Raw genomic sequence first — 21759 nt, 5'->3', positions numbered from 1 at the left:
CTGAAAAACAAATATGAAGAACAAATCTTGAAAGCAGTGAGAGAGAAACAATACTTTAGTTATAGGGGGAAAACAATCAGAATGCTAGTGAATTTCTCATTAGAAACCATACAGATCATAACACATTTTTTTAAATGCTGGAAGAAAAGAACCGACAACTCAGAATCCTGCAAAGCATTGAAAATATCCTTCAAGAACGAAGGTGAAATTGAGGCATTCTCAGGAAGAAAAATTAATTTGTTGTCAGCAGACCTACACTAAAACAGTGGCTATGGAAGTTATCTGAAAAAGAGAAGAAATGATTAAAAAAAAAGGAATCTTAGAAGATGAGGAAGAAAGAACACAGTAATAAATAGTACATGTGTCTGCTGGCCCTTTGGATGTCTTCTTTGCAGAAATGTCTGTTCATGTCTTCTGCCCATTTCTTGATTGGATTATTTGTTCTTTGGGTGTTGAGTTTGATAAGTTCTTTATAGATTTTGGATACTAGCCCTTTATCTGATATGTCATTCGCAAATATCTTCTCCCATTCTGTTGGTTGTCTTTTGGTTTTGTTGACTGTTTCCTTTGCTGTGCAAAAGCTTTTTATCTTGATGAAGTCCCAATAGTAGGGGTGTGGGAAGATGGGTTAGCCTGGTGATGGGTATTAAAGAGGGCACATACTGAATGGAGCACTGGGTGTTATATGCAAAAAATGAATCATGGAACACTACATCAAAAACTAATGATGTAATGTATGGTGATAAAATAAAATAAAAAAGAATAAAAATAAAAATAAATAAATAGATAAATCCAATAAAATTTCCTTCTTCTATTGATTTTTAAAATTATGTTTGATGTTGAGGGGCACCTGGGTGGCTTAGTCATTAAGCGTCTGCCTTTGGCTCAGGTCATGATCCCAGGGCCTTGGGATCAAGCCCCGCATCAGGTTCCCTGCTCCACGGGAAGCCTGCTTCTCCTCTCCCAATCTCCCTGCTTGTGTTCCCTCTCTCGCTGTGTATCTCTCTGTCAAATAAATAAATAAAATCTTTTAAAAAAAATAAAAAATAAATAAAATTATGTTTGATGTTGAAACAAAAATTGAACACTATCTGACATGGTTCTAAATGCATTTAGACGAAATATTTATTTTATATATATATATATATATATATATATATATATAGTGTATATATATATGTTATATATATATTTCAATTTATTTATTTTTTTTAAGTAGGCTGCATGTCCAACGTGGGGCTTTAACTCCCGACCCAGAGATCAAGAATTGTATGCTATACCGACTAAGCCAGCCAGGGTGAAAGAAATTTGCTACACTTGAAACTGGTAAAATGACAATACCAGTAGACTGTGATGGCTGTGTATGTACAATGTAATGCTTAGAGCAACACTAAAAGAGCTACACAAAGAGATGCACTCAAAAACACAATTGATAAAATGGGATTCTAAAAAAACCCCTGTTCAAATAATCAACAGTAAGGGTGGAGGGTGGGGGCGGGAAGCAGAGAAATAAAAAAACACAGAAAACAAGCAAAAATAGCAGACTTAAATTCCTAACATATCAATAATTACCTTATATGAAAATGGTCTAAATACACCCATTAAAAGATAGAAATTGCCAGATTTGATTAATGACCTCTCTGCCATTAATCTATGACATGATCCATGCATGATAGGCTGTCTATAAGAAACTCACTTCAAATATACTGATTTGGCAGGATGAGAGTAAAAAATGAAAAAGATTACACCATGCAAACATTAATGAAAAAAAATCAGGAATGATATATCAATATGAGACAAAGTAGATTCCAGAGCAAAGAAAATTAATGGAAACAGAATAGGACGTTATATAATGATAACAAGAGCTAATCTATGAAGAAGATATAACAATTTATATATGTATGTACTAAATAACAAATCTGCAAAAAAAATTGATGAAAAACTGATATAACTGAAAGAGAAAATAGAAAAATTCAAAATTAGAGAATTCAACATCCCTCTCTCAACAAGTGATTGTACAACTAGACAGAAAATCATCAAGGATATATAGAAGCACCTATAAAAGATATATTTAAGCATAAATATAACAGGAAAAATCTCTAAACATTGGAAACTAAACAATATTAAATAGTCTATGAGATAAAGAGAATGTCCCAAGGGAGATAAAAAAAAAATCATGAACTGCATAAAACAATTGTGGGACATAGCCAAAGCAGTGTTGAGAGGTAAATCTATAGCACTAAATGCATGCATTAGCAAAAAGGTCTTAAATGAATACTCAATACCTCAAGCACCTAGAGAAAGAACATAATAAATCCCAAGCAGCAGAAGGAAGGAAATAAGAAATAACAGAAACCAATGAAATTAAAAACAGAGAAACAATAGAAAAAAATTAACGAAGCAAAGAGCTGGTTCTTTACATAGTTGAAGAAAACTGACAAACCTTTAGCAAGATTGACCAAAAAGAGAAAGAGATATTGAGACAGAAAGAAAGGATTGAGGGAAATTACCAGTATCAGGAAGGAAAGAGGGGATATCACTACATATCCTGCAGATATCAAAAGGATAATAAGGGAAGACTATGAGCAACTCTTCATATATAAATGTGAGAACATGGATGAAATGAACCACTTCTTTAAAAAGCATAACTTACCCAATATAAAATATATAATTTGAATAGCCTGTAAGTATTAACAAAATTGGATTTGTAAGTGTAAAACTCCCAGAAGAGAAATAATCCAGGCCAGAAGGTTTCACTGGTGAATTCTACCAAACGTTTAAAAAAGAATTAGCACCAATTTTACACAATCTCTTCAGAAAACAGAAAAAAGGGGAATACTTCCCAATTCATTTTATCAAGCTAGTATTGCCTCACTACCAAAAATATAGTTAAAAAAAAGATAAAGAAAAAAATGGCAGCTCCCTCCTAAATACAGATGCAGAAATCCATAACAAATATTAGCAAATAGAATTTAACAACATATAAAAAGAATTCTATTTCATGACTAAGTTGGGTTTATTTTAAAGATGCAAGATTGGCTCAACGTTCAAAGATCAGTCCATATAATCCATCATCTTAACAGAGTAACGAAGAAAAATCACATGATCATATCAAACAATGGATAAAAATCTACCTGACAAAATTCATAACACAGTCAAGACTTTTTAAAAACTCGGAAAAAAAAAATTTAAGGGTATTTTCTCAACCTGATAAAGAGCACCTACAAAAAACCCTACAACTAATATTATACTTAATGTTAAAGAAAGATGAAAGATGGAATGTTTTCCCTTTAATATCAGAAATAAGGCAAGAATGCTCTTTCTCACAATTCTTATTCATCAGGGTTTGGGAAAACGTCTTAATGCAATAAAACAAAGAAATAAAAGGTAAACCATCAGAAATTCTCTATGGAAATAAAATGTAACTGTAGTAGCTAAAAGAGTTTTTAAAAAGAAGAGTAAACTGGGAGGAATCAGTCTATTCAATTTCTAGGTTTATTATACAGCTACAGTAATCAAGACTGTGTGATCTTTGTGGAGATATATACAGACAGATTAATGGAACAGACAGAGAACCCAATTACAGAAAATGAAGAACAAATTAGTGGTTGCCAGGAGTTAAGGATGGAGTGAGGGTGAAAGGGAAGTCAGTGTGGCTATAAGAGGCAACATGAGGGATCTTCATGTGGATGAAAATGTTGTTATCTTGACTGTATCAATGTCAATATCCTGGTTGTGCTATTATACAACAGTTTTGCAAGATATTTCTACTGGGAGAAAATGGGTAAGGGGATCTTTATATATTATAAGATCTCTTGACAGTCTCACAACTTCATGTGAATAGAAAATTATCCTCAAAATAAAAATTTCAATGAAACTGCTGTTACTTAACATAGTATCAGAAGTCCTAGCCATAGCAATCAGACAACAGAAAGAAATAAGAGGCATCCAAATCAGCAAGGAAGTAAAACTTTCACTCTTTGCAGATGACATAATACTCTGTATAGAAAACTCCAAAGAGTTCACCATAAAACTGCTAAAACTTATAAGCAAATTCAGTAAAGTTGCAGGATAAAAAATCAACATACAGAAATCTGTTGCATTTCTATACACCAATAATGAAGTAGCAGAAAGAGAAATTAAGGAATTAACCCCATTTACAATTGCCCCCCAAACAATAAGATACCTAGGAATAAACTTACCCAAAGAAGTGAAAGACTTGTACTCTGAAAACTATAAAACACTGAGGAAAGAAATGGTATGACACAAAGACATGGAAAAACATTCCATGTTCAAGGACTAGAAGAACAAATACTGTTAAAATGTCTATATTACCCAAAACAATCTATACATTTAATGCAATCCCTATCAAAATACCAATAGCATTTTTCACAGAGCTAGAACAAACAATTCTAAAATTTGTATGGAACCACAAAGACTCCAAATAGCCAAAGCAACTTTGACAAAGAAAAGCAAAGCTGGAGGTATAACAATTCCAGACTTCAAGTTATATTACAAAGCTGCAGTAATCAAAACAGTATGGTACTGGCACAAAAATAGACACATAGGGGCGCCTGGGTGGCTCAGTTGGTTAAGCGACTGCCTTCAGCTCAGGTCATGATCCTGGAGCCCCGGGATCGAGTCCCACATCGGGCTCCCTGCTCAGCAGGGAGTCTGCTTCTCCCTCTGACCCTCTTCTCTCTCGTGCTCTCTATCTCTCATTCTCTCTCTGTCAAATAAATAAATAAAATCTTAAAAAAAAAATAGACACATAGATCAATGGGGCAGAACAGAAAACCCAGAAATGAACTCACAATTACATGGTCAATTAATCTTTGACAAAACAGGTAAGAATACCTAATGGGAAAAAGGCAGTCTTTTTAACAAATGATGTTGGGAATACTGGACAGCAACATGCAAATGAATGAAACTGGGCCACTTTCTTATACCATACACAAAAATAAATTCAAAATGGATCAAAGACCTAGCTGTGAGACCTGACACTATAAAAATCCTAAAAGAGAGCACAGGCAGTAATTTCTTTAACATCGGCTGTAGCAACTTCTTTCTAGATATGTGTCAGAAGGCAAGGGAAACAAAGCAAAAATAAACTGTTGGGGCTTCATCAAAATAAAAAGCTTCTGCACAGCATAGGAAACAATCAACAAAACTAAAAAACAACCTAGAGAATGGGAGAAGACATTTATTTGCAAATGATGTATCTGATAAAGGGTTAGTATCCAAAATATATAAAGAACTTATAAAATTCAACATCCAGAAACAAATAACCAAATTAAAAAATGGGCAAAAGACATGAATAGACATTTTTCCAAAGAAGACATCCAGATGGCCAATAGACACATGAAAAGATGCTCAACATGACTGATCAACAGGGAAATTCAAATCAAAACCACAATGAGATATCTTACACCTGTCAGAATGACTAAAATCAAAAAACACAAGAAACAACAAGGGCTGGTGAGGATGTGGAGAAAAAGGAACCCCTGTGCACTGCTGGTGGGAATACAAACTGATGCAGCCATGGTGGGAAGTAGTATGGAGGTCCCTCAAAAAATTAAAAATAGAACTACCACATGATGCAGTAATTCTATTATTGTTATTTACCCAATGAATATGAAAACACTAATTCAAAAAGATAGTATGTACCCCTATGTTTACTGCAGATTATTTATAATAGCCAAATTATGGAAGCAGCCCAAGTGTCCACTGATAGATGAATGGATAAAGATCTAATACACACACACACACACACACACAATGGAATATTACTCAGCCATAGAAAAGAATGAAATTTTGCCCTTTGCAATGACATGGATGGAACTAGAGAGTACTACACTAAGCAAAATAAGTCAGTCATAGAAAGACAAATACCATATGATTTTGCTCCTATGTGGAATTTAAGAAACAAAACAAACAAGCAAAGGGGGGAAAAAAAAGAGAGAGGGAAGCAAACCAAGAAACAGTCTCTTAAATCTAGAGAACAAACTGATGGTTCCCAGAAGGGAGGTGGGTGGGGGGGATGGGTGAAATAGGTGATGGGGATTAAGGAGTACACTTGTGATGAGCAGCAGGTGATGTACGGAAGTGCTGAATCACAATATTGTCCACCTGAAACTACTATTACACTGTATGTTAACTAACTGGAATTTAAATAAAAAATCATAATGGCTTTAGACAAAATAACAGATAATGAATATTAAAGATAATTAATTAATTACTTTTTGAGGTCAGTACCTCAACATCTGCCCTTTCCTGTCTATCCTCATTGCAACTGCCCTATTCTACAAATCTTCTCTTTTCTAGACCACTATGATTACCTATATTTCTAAAGCAAAGTATATAGCTTGACAATGAACTACTACTAAAATAAAAGAAATAAAAAATAAAAATAAAACCTTGGACATGCTGAGGAATACAGAACATGAGCTTTGGTGTCAGAGTCATTTGGGTATATAATCTTATCCATCAACTCCTCTTTCCTTCACTCTAAAATGATACAAAAATGCCAACATTATATAACTGTTGAATAATTATACGAAATAATGTACATAACCTTTTCAATTAATAGTATCATTTCATCACACCTGTTTTACAATAATTATTAATTATGAATATAAATTGTGTTGATGATTAGAGAGCTCTACTTTTGCAAGAGAGAAAATAATTAGGTAAAACCACACACTGATAGGATAAAAACCATCAGTATTTTCTTGGATACTGTATTCTGTTCTGAAGACAGAGACCCTACAATATTATTCCCTCCTCCTCATATCTTGTAAACTAGAAATTAAGTCCTTTGTTGATCTAAATTTATGGGAATCTATACAGCAGAATTCTGTGAAATATGCAATGCAGTTTTTTACTAAATCCCAAATGGATGCTATGGGGGGAAATGTTGTTACTAAAACTTTGAGAAAAGCAGTGATACCTTCAAGTTCCATAAATTCCACTTCAAAAATGTCTTCTAAAGTTCTCATCTGAAATACTACAATAGTGTCTTGGCTATGTTCTCTATCCCCAGTGTCTCATCACTCAATCTTTCCCCTAGACTGCCCCAAGCAATGAATCTAAAACAGATATGCTCATGTCACTCTTAGTTCAAAGATGTTCTGGGGCTTTGAACTACCTACAGTGTTGGATTCCATCTGTACTGCCATAAGTGATTGATTGGTCATGACTTCCTACAGTGTATATGGTCAAGTATTCTAGGGTATGTCTGAGCTCAGTGGAAAGAAGGTCTTAAATTCAGTTTTGATGTCTTCCATGGATATACGGGTAGGGGAGGTTAGTAAAATATAGAGGTCTAGTATTTCCCATGCTGAGATAAAATCCAAACTCCTTAGTAGAATATTTATAAAGGATCCCTCCACAGTTTACTTCCAAGACCATTATCTTTCGTCATCACTTTAATATCTCCTTACATTATCTATAATGTCCTTCCTGAACTTCACTAATTAGAAAATATCTAACCCAGCTTAACAAATATCCATAGTTGACTTTCACAAGCCATCCCATGACCAAACACCACTCATATTCCTGGAAATAATGCTTTGGCTTTTATGTTCCCAGAGTAATTTCTTTTATTATTTATTCTATTATAGTAAATTACTATACATTTGGATCTGTTACCAAATTCAAACTCTTTGGTAAGTACCATGTTCAGGAGTTTTAGCTCAGAATATTGTATAAGCTAAAGAAACATTTACTGAGTAAATGGATTTTTAAGAAAACAATAAAAGCTGAATTTCTTACAAACATTCATAGAGTAAGTGGGGGAGAGAGAAAAAATATTTACTCCTACTTTGCTGTACTCTGGTCTTCACATCTATATACCATGATATATGGAAAGCTGGAGAGGTCAAGGGCTCACTATCTTGGACTGATATAGAAACATCACAGACTTGATATATGTCCCTCAAGATAGGAACATCAGATGACAAACCAGATGACACAAAATGGGAAGTACTATCAGCATTACAAAATAATTATTCTGAAGTTATAACTACAATTTACTTCATTACATTTTATATTATTCTTCTATATTTTATCCCTTTCTAATAATCCTGAAACAATTGGGATTTCCTATCCCCAAAATAGTTATCCTCTGGCAAAAGTGAGAAGAATCTAGTCATATCTATAATTGGGATAACTTGACAATTAAGATAATAATGGCAAAACCCATGATAAGCCAATTGGCAATGTTCAAGTTCATGGCCAAGTTTCTACCAAGCCCATTCAAAGAAGGTATGGTTTAGTCACCATGGTGGAAAATACCAGAATGACAATCAGGAGATCCGGGTTCTAGTTCTTCCTCTGCTATTAGTTAATAGAGTTGTAAGAATGACGACTTAATTTTTCTTGGCCACAGTGATTACATCAACAAGATAAAGGGAGTAACCTAGGTTATTGCAAAGATCCCTCCAGCACTGAAACTTTAAGCACTGTACGTTGGTAAATTGCTACATGGTCTCTACATACTAGTTGTTGTCTCTTAGTTGAGTGGCTCAATCTGTGTGAGTAATAATTATTCAGAATTAATATGGATGACAATCATCTCCCCAAAACTTTTTAGAAATCCAAACAGATTCTTTACTTAGTTTAAGTAATTATTCATATTGTTAGGACTGTTTATAGATATAAACATGTGACAAATTCATTCTCATTCACCTCTAATATCTATCTGTTTTCTTTTACACCCAGGGTAAATACATTTTAGATAATTACAAATCTTCCTGTTTTGTTCTTTAAATCTTCACAATTACAATAATTCTTTTATATCTTCTTATTCAGAGTCCTTTTTAAATTCCAATAAACAAATTAAATCAACTGTTTTAACTGGAAGTAGAAAAAGAGCACAAAGTGGATTTTTACACAAATGAAGATTATATAACACAAATATTTTCATTTGCCAGATCAGTTTCTTTCCTTGTCAATGTCAAGGTAAAAAAAACAAAAACAAAAAACAAAAAGACCAAGAGTGTCTTCAAACGCATTTGACAGGCATTAGACAGACCTTCTACAGGGCACTTGAGCACCCCAAACCCAGTTCATGAATAGGTAGGATTGCGGTTTTAGTGGTTTTAGTCCTTTACTATTAATGAGAATTTAAAATGTGTGTCTCATTTAAATAGGGATTAAAAATACTCAACTGGTAATATAAAAAATAAAGACTGAACCAAAACCGTCCGTAATGTAAAAGTATACCATGAAAAAAAGTCTTAAATGAGTGTTTTCTTTTGGTGTTATGTTCAGATGGCAAATAGTTTTCATGGATAATCTCACATACAGGTCATTGCTTCCTTTAATTAGTAACTTTTGTTAAACATAAAAAAAAAGCTTCAAGTTATTTTTAAAATAGATTACAACTGCCTAGTCCATTAACAAATTGTCATATCAACATTGGCCACATTGTACTGCCTTTCTTTAAAGGTTACTTGATTCATTTTCATAGATTTTAATTAACTTTTCTTTTCCCATTAGGGTTGATCATGAAACAGTGACAGAGGCATTTTGTCTTTTTTTGCTTCTAGATCTACAGCATTTTGACTGAAAAACAGGACCAGAAAATGCAAAAGATGTGGATCCCAAATTAGTCGGTGGTGACTTGTAGATATATTCAAAGAATCCTGGCCCTGTGAAATCCACCAGCAAACTGACTGAATCAATTTCATGTTGCCACCATACTTCTGGAAGTCTCTTTAAAAATTCCTATTTCCATCAGCAGCTTCTCTTATTTGCATTAGCTGGGAACTGTACATATAATCATAACTGACAGGCTAGAGGGAGTTTAGGCTTATAAGACAGGGAAAGGAAAGAAAAATGTTCATTGTTTAGATTCCCTAAAGTAGAAACTGTTATCTTTGTTTCAGAAACAGATGTACTATACTTGCAGTCCCATCCATACGGTTTAGGCAAGTCTACAAGTTTGTAACAGACTCAAGGGTTCTATTCTCACACAATGACCTCTTTTCCCAGCACTTTCATATGTGAATATACGTAGAGACCAGAAGAACCTGGCTCTTGAACACGATGTTATGTATACACATGTAATACACACACACACACACACACACACACACACACACGTACACGTGTTGGTATGATCTCTGTTCAAATGCCATCTTATCAGAGAGGACTCCCCTGATCTAAAAAGATCTAAAATAGTACTTACATTTGTCTTTGCTATCATTACTCCCTATACCTTACCCTGCTTTGATACTGATATACATACTTATTAATATCAAAGGCTATACTTAAATACGAACACATGTAGTTCATTTTCAAAATAAACAGGTGCTATAAAGAAAATAACTATATACTAAGAAAAGACTGAAACTGCATAATAAATATGACCAGTTACAGGGTAAGCAAAACTGTGCAAAACTGGAGGAAGAGGATGAGGAAGGAGACAGGGAGATGAGAGCAAAGGACATTACATAGGAAGGACTGCTATTCCTAGAGCATTGCCCCCTTCTCCCCAAGTAGATCTCATTTTTTAAGTCCTGTCCTCACATATGCAACCATTCCTTCAATATGTCCACTGGCACTCTCCCTGCTCTATTACAGCTCTCCTCCCTACAGTCTCAGCTCCAGTCCTGCGTGCTTCTCTGCCCTGGTATATGCCATTTATTCTGCCTCAGGGTCTTCGCCAAGACTGATTCCTCAGCCTAGAACAAACTTTCCATTCGGGTCTCTGTTCATATAGGAAAGAACTTCCCTGATCTAAAAAGATCTAAGGGACGCCTGGGTGGCTCAATCATTAAAAGTCTGCCTTTGGCTCAGGTCATGATCCCAGGGTCCTGGGATTGAGGCCCGTGTCGGGCTCCCTGCTCAGAGGGAAGCTTGCTTCTCCCTCTCCCACGCCCCCTGCCTATGTTCCCTCTTTCGCTGTCTCTCTCTGTCACATAAATAAAAAATCTTAAATAAAAAAAATAAAAAGATCTAAAACAATACACCCATGTCCCTTCCAACTCACCCTGCTTTGGTTTCTTCTTAGTCCTTTCTGACATGCTGAATATTATCTGTATCTCTCTTAACTGTTTATTGTCTTTTTCCCTCCACCCTCCACCAGAATATAAGTGCTGTAAAAACACAGATTTTGTTTGTTCAGGTCACTAAGTATCCTAGTGCAGTCTAGAGCAGTGCCAGGCACAAACAGGGTACTCAGCAAATACTGGTTGAATTAATGACTCTAATTCTAGCCTTCCTACTAATGCAAATTGAACTTTATACAACACAAATTACATCTCATTTCACATCTTCATTTTCCTCCAACACCAAACTAACATTGCTTAAAATACCATAATCAATCAGTTCCCTATGCTTTCAGACTATCATCCATATCCCCTTTATGAACTGAACTCTGTTTAATTTTCCATTCTTATTTTTCACCATCCCTTTTCATATTCTAAATTCTAGTCATACTGAACTCCTTGAAGATCTAAAATGTAGTATGCGCCCCTCAACTTTGAAGTCCAAGTTTGTTTTTTCCATGTAGAATGTCCTATCTACCCCGTTTAACCTGGCTAACTCTTACTTGTCCATTTGGGGTCAGATACCCTTCATAATTGCTCTCATAATCACTACCCTGTGCTTTGATTTCACACACTACTTTCACACTATTTTTTTTAAAATAATAACGGTCTCCTTATTTATCTGCTTCACCTCCCTCATTGCATGAGGGGCTCTTTGGGGACCGCAAAGTGTCTCCTTGCATTCATTCAACATAGTACCTGGAACCCAGTCAACACTTAATGAATACTGACTAATGGAGACATATTATAAATTTGTATTAAAAACTAAAGTATTCTGGTCTTTGAGATTTGAGAGCTTGCTGAACCATGACCTGAGAATATTGGAGACGTACTATGATACTGCACAGACTAAGATCACAAATTTCGACATTAGAGTCTTCATTTTCAATAAACTACATAATCAAATATTTGTTATATGTAATTTCAAATATACAGCTGAGATATTTTAAACTTTGTAAAGCATTTGGATAACTAAATATTATGTAATTGGGAAGGGCCAGGCATGACTCATTTTTTTTTTCAAAATGTAACCTTGGTTAATATTTCAAGATTTGCCTACAAACTGAACTTCCTTGCCTGTAACTGACTTTTAAAACCGAAACATTAAATCACATATCTTGAAACTTACAACAGAAATAATACAAACTTAAGATGTAAACTTAGAGATTCCCCTATGATAGTACCCCTCAATCACCGCCCTCCCTCCATCAGCTGGGTGAGCATTTGGGTGTCCATTTTCCCACATGGTGATGGATTTGCACTTCGCTTCATCAGGTCTCCCTCGGGCCAAGAACACATTTTAGACATAATTATGGAAGCAGTCTGTGGCAGTGGAAAACCAAAGTTAACTGAACCACATGGAAATAAAACCCATGTCATTGGTGTCATTACCAGTACACTCTAACCAACAGAGTTAACCTCAATGTAAATACCAGGCAAAAATAGCACAGCACTCCATCCTTTGGAGAAATCAGTCCCTTTGGAAAGAATGCAATAAGTAGGAAACACCTGGACTCATATTTTTTGGACCAAAGGAAGACACAAGTATTTTTTTTTTTAAGTTTATATGTTGTAAAAAAAAAAAAAAAAAGTAAAGCAGCTGAAAAAAAGATTACAGTGAAAAGTTTGATGATCTATATAAAGAAAAAGGACTCAAGAAGGTACAAGTGACAGTAAAATAAAAACTTTTATTTTTTTATTCTTAAATAGCCTAACAGATAACAGTTTTTTCAAAATGATAATAGCAACAATGTATTAAATTACATATGCTTATGTATGTATCTTATGTGTGTATGTATATGCATGTACATATATCTTTGCTTATGTATACTTACACATAAGCGAAATAAATAATAATGATATAAAGGATGGGAAGGAGGAAAATTAGGATTATTTTTTGATTATAAGTGAGATGCCAGTGAAGTGGCATAGTATTATTTGAAAGTGGACTCGTATTAGTTGTAAATATATATTACAAACTCTAGGGCAAACACTACAAAAAAGAAAAAAAGAAGTATAGCTAATATACTAAGAAAGAGAGAAAATAGAATCATATAAAATACTAAAAACCACATAAGGCAGAAAACAAGTGGAAGAAAAACTAGGAACAAAGAACAGGAGCAACAAACAGAAAACAGTAACAAATATGGTAGGTATTAATTCGATTATATCAAATCATTTTGAATGTCAATAGTCTAAAAGCATGCAGAGATTTTTAGAGTACATCAAAAAAAACACTGTGACCCAACTATATGTTATTTACAAAGAATCTACTTTAAATGTAAAGACATATATAGATTCCAAGTAAATGGATGGACAAAAATAAACCATGCTAACAGTAATCAAAAGACTCAGGAATAGCTATATTAATTTCAGATGGAGGAGACTTCAAAGGAAGGAAAGATATTAGGAATAAAGAATGGCATTATATAATGATGAAGGGATCAATTTTCCAAGAAGGTATAATAATCATTATAGAAGATATAATAACCATTAACATGTATGTACCTAACAGCAGAGCATCAGACTACATGAGGCAAAAACTGATAGAACTACAAAGACAGATGATACATTCACCATAATAGCTGGCAACTTCAAAAACCCTCTATCAAAGGTGGACAGATCCAGCAGGCAGAAAATCAGTAAGGATAGTTGAACTCAACACCATCAATGAACTGGATATAACTGACATGTATAGACTACTTCATCTAACAACAGCTGAATACATAATCTTCTCAAGCTAACATATAACATTCACCAAGATGGACCACATTCTAGGCCATAAAAGATACCTTATCAAGTTTAAAAGAATAGAACACACAGTGTCTGCTCTCAGACCACAATGCAATTAAACTAGAAATCAATAACAGAACGATAACTTGAAAATCCCTAATATGTAGTTGTAAAATAACACACTTCTAAATAACACATGGGTCAAAGGAGAAATATCAAAAGAAATTAAGAAATATTTTGAACTGGATGAAAATAAAAACAGCACTTATCAAAATTTCTGGGATGCTATGAAAGCATTGCTTACTGGGAAATATACAGTACTGAATGAATGTATTAGGAAAGAAGAAGGATCAAAAAATCAATAATCTAACTTTCCACCTTAGAAATCTAGAGAAAAAAAGACAAATTAAATCCAAAGTAAGCCTAAGAAAACAAATAATAAGACATAGAACAGATATCAGTGAAATTGAAAACCGGGACTCAACAGAGAAAATCAATGAAACCAAAAGCTAGTTCTCAATAAAGATCAATTAAATTGATAAGCCTCTAGCCAGGTTAACTAAGAAAGAGAGGGCACAAATTACTAATATTGGAAATGAAAGAGGGGACATCACAATAGATCCCATGGAAATTAAAAGAATAATAAAGAAATACCATGAATAGTTCTATGCCCACAAATCTGAGAGCCTAGGTGAAACAGACCAACTCCTTAAAAGATACAATCTGTCCAAACTCACACAAGACTAGACAATATATATAAATCTGTATCTACTAAAGAAGTTGAATCAATAATGAATATCCCCCCTCAAAAAAAATACAGAAAGCAACAGGCCCAGATGAGTTCAGAGGTGAACTTAATTATAAGGAAGAAATTACACCAACTTTCTACAATCTCTTTCAGAGGATAAAAGCAGAGGGAGTACTTCCTAACTCATAATATGAGACCAGAATTACTCTAATGCCCAGGGTAGGCAAATATATTACAAGAAAACTACAGACCAACATCTCCTATGAGCTTAGATGCAAAAACTCCCAATAAAATATTCAGAAAACAAATCCAACAATGTCTAAAAATAATTATACTTCACAACAAAGTGGGATTCATACCAGATATGTAAGGCTAGTTTAACATTTAAAATTCAACTATTGTAAGCCATCACATTACAGATTAAAAAAGAATCACATGATCATATCAACAGATTAAAAAAGCACTTGACAAAATCCAATACCTACTCATGATAAAATTCTCAGTAAACTAGGATGGAGGGAAACTTTCTCAACTTGACACACACATAAAATTATAGCTAATGTCACATACTTAATGGTGAGAAACTTGAAGCTTGCCCACTCAGGATGTCCCTTCTTACCATTCCTTTTCAACATCATTCTGGATCCTTGCTAATGCAAGAATGCAAGAAAAAGAAAGGTACGCAGATTGGGAAAAAAGGAATAAAACTGTCTTTGTTCACAGATGACATGTTTGTATATATAGAAAATCTGAAAGAACAGACAAGAAAAACAAAAACTACTTCCTGGAACTAATAACTATAGGCAAAGTTGCAGGATACAGGTTATTATACAAAGGTCAATTGCTTTCCTATATACCATCTATGAACAAGTAGATTTTGAAACTTAAAACATAATACTATTTACATTAGCATGCCCAAAATGAAATACTTAGGTACAAATCTAATGAAAGATGTACAAGATGCATTTGAGGAAAATGACAAAACTGATGAATAAAGTCAAGGAAAATTGGATAAATGGAGGATATTCCATGTTCACAGATAGGAAAACTCAAATGGTCAAGATGTCAGTTCTTCCCAACTTGATCTACAGGTTCAGTGAACTCCCAATCAAAATCCCAGCAAGAGGATTTATTTTATGGATTTTGACAGACTGATTCTTAAGTTTCTATGAAGAAACAAAAGATCCAGAATAGCCAACACAATATTGAAAGAGAAGAACAAAGTGGGAAGACTGATGTTACCTGACTTTGAGATTTACTATAGCACTACAGTAATGAGGACAGTGTGGCATTGGTACAAGAATAGATCAATAAAATATTAAGCAGAGAAAAAACCCACATAAATATAGTCATTTGGCAAAGGAGCAAAGATAATAAAATGGAGCAAAGATAGTTTCTTCAGCAATAGCACTTGAACAACTGGGCTTCCCTATGCAAAAAAGTGAATCTAGACATAGACCTTACATCTTTCACAAAAATTAACTCAAAATGGATCACAGAGCTATATGTAAAATGCAAAACTATGAAATTCCTAGAAGATAAAATAGGAGAAAACCTAGATGACCTTGGGTACAGTGATTTTTTTTTTAGATACAACACCAAAGACAGGACCCATGAAATAAGTAATCAATAAGATGGACCTCATTAAAGTTAAAAACTTCTTCTCTGTGACAGACAACATCAAGATTATGAGAAGACAAGCCACAGACTGGGAGAAAATATCTGCAAAAGACACATCTGATAGAGGACTGTTACCCAAAATATACAAAGAATTCTTAAAACTCACAATGAGAAAATAAACATGATTTAAAAATGGGCCAAAAACCGTCAGAGATATCTCACCAAAGAAGATATAGAACATATGGACAGATGCTTCGATTAATATGCCACCAAGGAAATACAAATTAAAACAGTGATATTCCGCTGCATACATACTGGAATGACCAAAATCTGGAACACTGAAAACAGCAAATACTGGAGAGGATGTGGAGCAATAGCAATGGTAATAAACTGCTGGTGGGAATGCAAAATGGTACAGCAGCTTTTGACAACAGTTTGGCAGTTTCTTACAAAACTAAACATAAAACTTGCCATACATATCAGCAATAGCGCGCCTTGGTATTGACCCAAAGGAGTTGAGAACTTACAGCCACACGAAAATACGCACATGGATGTTTACAGCAGCTTTATTCATTACTGCCAAACTTGGAAGCAACCAAGATGCCCTTCAGTAGGTGAATGGATAAACTGTGGCACATCCAGACAATGGAATATAACTCAGTACGAAAAAGAAATGAGCTATCAAGCCACAGAAAGACATGGTAGAACCTTAAACGCACTTACAAAACTGAAAAAAGCCAATCTGAAAAGATTACCTACTGTATGATTCCAACTATATGACATTCTGGAAAAGGCAAAACTATAGAGACAGTGAAAAGATCAGTAGTGCTAGCAGATTGGGGGTGGGAATAAAAAAAAAAAAAGTCAGAACACAGAGGATTTTTAGCATGGTGTAAATACTCTGTATGCTACTATAGTAATCGATACATGTTATTATACATTTGTCCAAACTTATAGAATGTACACTTCATAGAGAGAACCCTAATATAAACTATGGACTTTGGGTGATCATGATGTGTCAATGTAGGTTCATGAAATTTAACAAATGTCTGACTCTGGTAGAGGAGGGTGATAATGTAGGAGGCTTGTGTGGGGGCAGAAGGGAGATAAGAAATCCCTGTACCTTCCTATCACTTTCGCTATGAATCTAAAACTGCCCTAATTTTTTCTTTCAAAAGGAACCTTCATTCCCCACTACTCAAACACTGACTCCTCATCTCTTAGGTAACCCCAAGTCAACTTCTATTACTACTTCCTAAATTTCATTTCCAGCTCATTGTATTGGCATGTGCATATGTGATGTGTGTGTGTACGTGTGCAGTTCTCTCCCTTTTTTTTTTTAAAGATTTTATTTATTTGAGAGAAAGAATGATAGAGAGAGAGCACGAGAGGGGGGAGGGTCAGAGGGAGAAGCAGACTCCCCGCTGAGCAGGGAGCCCGATGCAGGACTTGATACCGGGACTCCAGGATCATGACCTGAGCGGAAGGCAGTAACCAACTAAGCCACCCAAGCGCCCTCTTCCTTTGTTTTTTTAAATAAATGTTGCAAGTTATATACCTGCTGGGTGTTTTTTTTTTTTTAATGGAAATCTTTGACCCATCTGGCATTAATTTTGTTGAAAGGAGTGTGGTATAGATCATACTTTATCTTTTTTTTCTTTCTTTTTTTTGAATTTTTAATTCCAGAATAGTTAACATACAATGTTATATTAGTTCCAGGTATAAAATATAGTGATTCAACAATTCCGTATATCACCCAGTGCCATCACAACAAGTGCAGTCCTTAATCTCATCACCTATTTCACTCATTCCCTTACCAACCTCCCCTCTGGTAACCATCAGTTTGTTCTCTATAGTTAAGAGTCTGTCTCTTGGTTTGTCTCTTTTTCCCCCCTTTACTCATTTGTTTTGTTTCTTAAATTCCACATATGAGTGAAATCATACGGTATTTGTCTTTCTCTGACTGATATATTTCGCTTAGCATTATACCCTCTAGATCTATCCATATTGTTGCAAATGGCAAGATTTCATTCTTTTTCTTAATTTTTATTTTATTATTTTTTTTGATGTAGTGTTCCATGATTCATTGTTTGCATATAACACCCAGTGCTCCACGCAGAACATGCCCTCTTCAATACCCATCACCAGGCTAACCCATCCCCTCACGCTCCTCCCCTCTAGAACCCTCAGTTTGTTTCTCAGAGTCCATAGTCTCTCATGGTTCGTCTCCCCCTCCAATTTCCCCCCCTTCATTCTTCCCCTCCTGCTATCTTCTTCTTTTTTTAACATATAATGTATTATTTGTTTCAGAGGTACAGGTCTGTGATTCAACAGTCTTACACAATTCACAGGGCTCACCATAGCACATACCCTTCCCAATGTCTATCACCCAGCCACTCCATCCCTCCCAACCCCCACCACTCCAGCAACCCTCAGTTTGTTTCCTGAGATTAAGAATTCCTCATATCAGTGAGGTCATATGATACATATCTTTCTCTGATTGATTTATTTCGCTCAGCATAATACCCTCCAGTTCCATCCATGTCGTTGCAAATGACAAGATTTCATTCCTTTTGATGCCTGCACAAAATTCCATTGTATATATATACCACATCTTCTTTATCCATTCATCTGTCGATGGACATCTTGGCTCTTTCCACAGTTTGGCTATTGTGGACATTGCTGCTATAAACATCGGGGTCCCTACATTTGTATCTTTGGGGTAAATACCCAGTAGTGCAATTGCTGGATTGTATGGTAGCTCTATTTTCAACTTTTTGAGGAACCTCCATACTGTCTTCCAGAGTGGTTGCACCAGCTTGCATTCCCACCAACAGTGTAGGAGGGTTCCCCTTTCTCTGCAACCCCGCCAACATCTGTCGTTTCCTGACTTAGCAATCTATGCATTCAATGCAATCCCTATCAAAATACCATCCACTGTTTTCAAAGAAATGGAACAAAAAATCCTAAAATTTGTATGGAACCAGAAAAGACCCCAAATAGCCTGAGGAATGTTGAAAAAGAAAAGCAAAGCTGGTGGCATCACAATTCCGGACTTCAAGCTCTATTACAAAGCTGTCATCATCAAGACAGTATGGTACTGGCACAAAAACAGACACATAGATCCATGGAACAGAATCGAGAGCCCAGAAATGGACCCTCAACTCTATGGTCAACTAATCTTCGACAAAGCAGGAAAGAATGTCCAATGGAAAAAAAGACAGTCTCTTCAACAAATGGTGTTGGGAAAATTGGACAGTCACATGCAGAAGAATGAAACTGGACCATTTCCTTACACCACACACAAAAATAGACTCAAAATGGTGGAAAGACCTAAATGTGAGACAGGAGTCCATCAAAATCCTAAAGGAGAACACAGGCAGCAACCTCTTCGACCTCAGCCACAGCAACTTCTTCCTAGAAACATCGCCAAAGGCAAGGGAAGCAAGGGCAAAAATGAACTCTTGGGACTTCCTCAAGATAAAAAGCTTTTGCACAGCAAAAGAAACAGTCAACAAAACCAAAAGACAACTGACAGAATGGGAGAAGATATTTGCAAATGACATATCAGATCAAGAGCTAGTATCCAAAATCTATAAAGAACTTAGTAAACTCAACACCCAAAGAACAAATGATCCAATCAAGAAATGGGCAGAAGACATGAACAGACATTTTTCCAAAGAAGACATCCAAATGGCCATCAGACACATGAAAAAGTGCTCAACATCGCCCGGCATCAGGGAAATCCAAATCAAAACCTGAATGAGATACCACCTCACACCAGTCAGAATATCTTTTTTTTTCTTGACATAAATGGCTAGTTGACTTAAAAGCATTTAAAAAATTACCAAAATTTTACCCACTTGTTTGAAATGAAATCTTACTGGGAACTAAATTCTATATGTATTTGAACATATATCCAGGAATACTACTGTTCTTAATATCTGTTCGCATAGTTATATGCTACTACCATTAATTTAATGTTGCTTTTATGTTTTAATAACTCAGAAGAGGAATAAGAATCTAAGAACGTATCATGTGGTAAGTGACAGAGTGGTAGATGTAGCATTATGATATGAAAGCTCAAAACTATAATTCATGGGGTACTTTCATGAATCCTGAATCTCAAATATTTACATATAAAATAGGGATAAAATCTTTGGTTTAACAATCAAGTAAAAAGTATGAACATATTATTGTTGCATGAATGAGGAAATACATATTTTCATTCATTCCTAGCGGGAGTGAAAATCGGTATAACCCTATGGAAAGAAATTATACAAACACTACCAGAATGATCAATCCACATACTCTCTGACTTAACAATTCTACTTTAGGGAATTTATTCCACAGCCATACTTTTATTTGTGCAAATGACATATATGTTTTTATTCATTGCAGCATTACAGCAAAAGCTGAGAATATAGAATATATTAAATTCATATCGGCAGGGAAACTTGCTAAATGAAGTATGGTATATTCACCCAATGGAATTTCTACACAGTTGCTAAAAAGAATGAAGCTCATCATACATTAATACGGAAAGATCTCCAAAGCATATTAAGTGAAAAGCATCATGTTGAACAGTGTATAGCATGTCGCCAGCTGGGTAAAAATTAATAGAAAAATAATATGTATTTTTATTTGCTTTTAAATGCATAAATTATCCCTGGCAGAATACATAACAAAACAGGATGTGCAAATGTGTGGCAAAGGAACAGAACAAATGGTAAGACTTTTAAATAAATCTTCTAATGCATCATTTTAGTTTTAAACCTTGGAATCAATGGTAAACGAAGTATTTAATGAATGTGACAAGAATGTATGTTACAAGAATCAAGGATTTTTCACTTTCATTATTATTCAATGCATCTTTATTAAATATTAAAAGACTAAAGAGAAAATATTAAGAACTTTACATTGCCATGCATTATTGGGGGGAAAAAAAAAAGAACTGGATAGCAACATCAGGTAACTAAAAAAAAAAAAAAGTAATTCTATCTAAAGTAAATTTTAGTTTGCAATGAGAAAGTACATTATTAATTATGGCTAAGTAAATCAACAGTAAACTCTAGTGAAAGGTGCCTCAATAAAACATATGGATAATTCAGTTTAACACTAATGTCATAGCATCTTAGATTATGGTTCTTTTAAAGTATAACATTTTGATAAAATTACAGCTTAATTTCAAATATTCCTCAAAGTGATAAAATATTAAGTATCTTAAATATAAGAAAAATCAGTAAATAAGTACCTGCTAGCATAATAATGGCTACAATCTTGGGCGTCTGGGTGGCTCAGTTGGTTAAGCGACTGCCTTCGGCTCAGGTCATGATCCTGGAGTCCCGGGATCGAGTCCCGCATCGGGCTCCCTGCTCGGCACAGAGTCTGTTTCTCCCTCTGACCCTCTTCCCTCTCGTGCTCTCTATCTCTCATTCTCTCTATCTCAAATAAATAAATAAAATCTTAAAAAAAAAATAATGGCTATAATCTTGCTGTTTTATGTGGTATAAGCCACAAAAGTGTAGTCTTTTAACTATTCTTTAAAAAATGGCAAGCATTTCTTGCCCAATATGCTTGATAGCTTTCAGAGTTGTCTTATTG

The 21759-nt window shown here is 34.8% G+C and overlaps 1 protein-coding gene across 11 annotated transcripts in view; it reads right to left on the bottom strand.

The window, feature by feature from the left end:
- CEP128 (centrosomal protein 128) overlaps positions 1-21759 on the bottom strand; it is a 393596-nt gene that overhangs the window by 83016 nt on the left and 288821 nt on the right. The gene's annotated exons all lie outside the window — the stretch shown is intronic.

Source organism: Zalophus californianus, chromosome 6, assembly GCF_009762305.2.
Source record: "Zalophus californianus isolate mZalCal1 chromosome 6, mZalCal1.pri.v2, whole genome shotgun sequence".
NCBI classification, from domain to species: domain Eukaryota; kingdom Metazoa; phylum Chordata; class Mammalia; order Carnivora; family Otariidae; genus Zalophus; species Zalophus californianus.
This window is presented reverse-complemented; position numbering and strand designations above follow the sequence as displayed.